This window comes from Corylus avellana, chromosome 8 (assembly GCF_965113065.1).
Source record: "Corylus avellana chromosome 8, dhCorAvel1.hap1.2, whole genome shotgun sequence".
In the NCBI taxonomy this organism is placed as follows: domain Eukaryota; kingdom Viridiplantae; phylum Streptophyta; class Magnoliopsida; order Fagales; family Betulaceae; genus Corylus; species Corylus avellana.
The window spans coordinates 15,470,571-15,472,880 of NC_142497.1; the positions used below are offsets into that span (position 1 = coordinate 15,470,571).

A 2,310-nucleotide genomic window follows, 5' to 3' on the forward strand; every position below is an offset into this window, starting at 1 on the left:
AGTGAACTTGTTTCAGAAGAGACTCGATTCTCTACTATGAAGTTACACACTTCTGAGATGGTCATGGCCACTGCATCCCGCAATGCGCGCGCTCCTAATTCTATTCCTGCCGGATCTTCCTCATCCAATCGGAACATCCAGTGCCACTATTGCCAAAAGTTTGGCCACAGATATAGTGAATGCAGGAAAAGACTTTCTCGTGGGAATGGGAATCATCGAGCCCCTAGTCATAAGGCTGCTGCGGTCGCTCATACTGATACATCAGATATGCCTTACACCGATACTGCACCTCAACCCAGTACTCTTTCTCCTGCAGAAATCGAAGCTCTCATTCATCAGGTTTTATCTAAGTCCAATCTTAATACCGCCATGTCCACCACACTAGGTAATTCCTCTTGGTATATTGATTCTGCCTGTTGTAATCATATGACACCGAACTCTTCCATATTTTCTGCAAAATCTGTGTTACCTAGGCCTACCACCATTTACACAGCTAATGGTTCCCATCTTGCGGTTAGTCATGTCGGGTCTGTTTCTACTAATCAACTATCTGTGTCTGATACATACTTAGTGCCTAATCTCTCATTAAATCTTTTATCTGTTGGTCAACTTTGTGAACTTGGCTTAGAATTGCACTTTTCTAACCGAGGTTGTGATGTGCAGGATCCACAGACGGGACAGCTAATTGGGACCGCCCGTAAGATTGGACGTCTGTTTGAGCTTTCATCACTCCATCTTCCTCCTGCTGTGTCAGCTGCCACTCCATCTCGGTCTTCCTCTACCACCCTCAGTTTATGGCACTCTCGTTTAGGACATGCATCTATTTCTCGTATTCGTTCTATAGCTACAAGTGGTCAATTAGGGTCTGTTGAGTCTGAGTCATTTGATTGTGTTGCTTGTCAACTTGGAAAACAAAGTGCTTTACCTTTTAATAATAGTGCATCTGTTTCTTCTGCTCCTTTTGATTTGGTGCATTCTGATGTATGGGGCCCTGCGCCTATTCCCACCATGGGTGGATCCCGCTATTTTGTCATTTTTGTGGATGATTTTTCTCGATACACATGGCTTTATCTTTTACAAAATCGGTCTGAACTTCCGAAAATTTACTCTGAATTTCAACGGATGATTCAAACCCAATTTTCTCGAAACATAAAAATTTTTCGTTCTGATAATGCCATGGAATATCGTGAATCTACCTTCCTTACTACTCTCAAACAAAATGGTACTCTTCCCCATCGCTCATGCCCAAATACTTCTCAACAAAATGGTCGAGCTGAACGTAAACACAGGCACATCTTAGACACTGTTAGGGCTTTGCTCCTATCTGCTTCTATCCCTGAACACTTTTGGGGAGAAGCCGCTCTTACCGCTGTTTATACCATTAATAGGGTCCCGTCTCCCACTACCTTAAATAAGTCCCCCTATGAACTCCTGTATGGATCTCCTCCTGATTACCAATCTCTCCGCATCTTTGGTTGTGTCTGTTTTGTGCTCCTTCCACCCCATGAACGAACAAAATTAGAACCTCGTTCTCGTCTATGTTGTTTTCTTGGGTATGGCATTGAACACAAAGGATATCGTTGTTATGATCCTATTTCCAAACGGCTCCGCATCTCGCGGCACGTCACTTTTTGGGAACATAGGCTATTTAGTGATATGGAGTCTTTTCCTACTCGTCCCTCTAGTTCTTCTCCTATCTTCACTGATATCTCGGTGGATTTGCTCCCCGACACTACTAATCTTGATGCAGGGATGACAAGCTCTCCAGACGACATTCCGACGGTCGACCCCAATGACACTGCCCTGCCTGTTGATCCATCTACTCTTGAGGCTGCTCCCTCTATCCCTCGTCGTTCTACTCGGGTAACATCTCTTCCTTCCCATCTTCATGATTATCACTGTTATTCTGCCCTTGCTACTCTCCATGAACCTCACTCATTCCGTGAGGCTCATGCTAACCCTCTTTGGCAGAATGCTATGTCAGAAGAACTTAATGCCCTTTCCAAAACCCATACTTGGGACTTAGTTGATTTACCTCCAGGCAAAACTGCGGTAGGGTGCAAGTGGGTATACAAGATTAAGACAAAATCTGATGGGTCTATTGAGCGATACAAGGCACGTCTTGTGGCAAAGGGGTTCAATCAGGAGTATGGTATTGACTATGAGGAGACTTTTGCACCAGTGGCTCGTCTTACTTCTGTTCGATCACTCCTTGCTGTGGCTTCTGTGCGTCGTTGGGATCTTTTTCAAATGGATGTGAAAAACGCATTTCTTAATGGTGATCTTAGTGAAGAAGTTTATATGCAGCCT

The 2,310-nt window shown here is 44.2% G+C and overlaps 1 long non-coding RNA gene across 1 annotated transcript; it reads left to right on the plus strand.

Annotated features, from left to right (window-relative positions):
• Positions 1-318: 318 nt before the first annotated feature.
• Positions 319-954, plus strand: LOC148584167 (uncharacterized). Its single transcript, XR_015913000.1, has 2 exons — positions 319-385; positions 664-954. It is a non-coding gene; the product is annotated as an uncharacterized LOC148584167 (long non-coding RNA).
• The last annotated feature ends 1,356 nt before the right edge of the window (positions 955-2,310 follow it).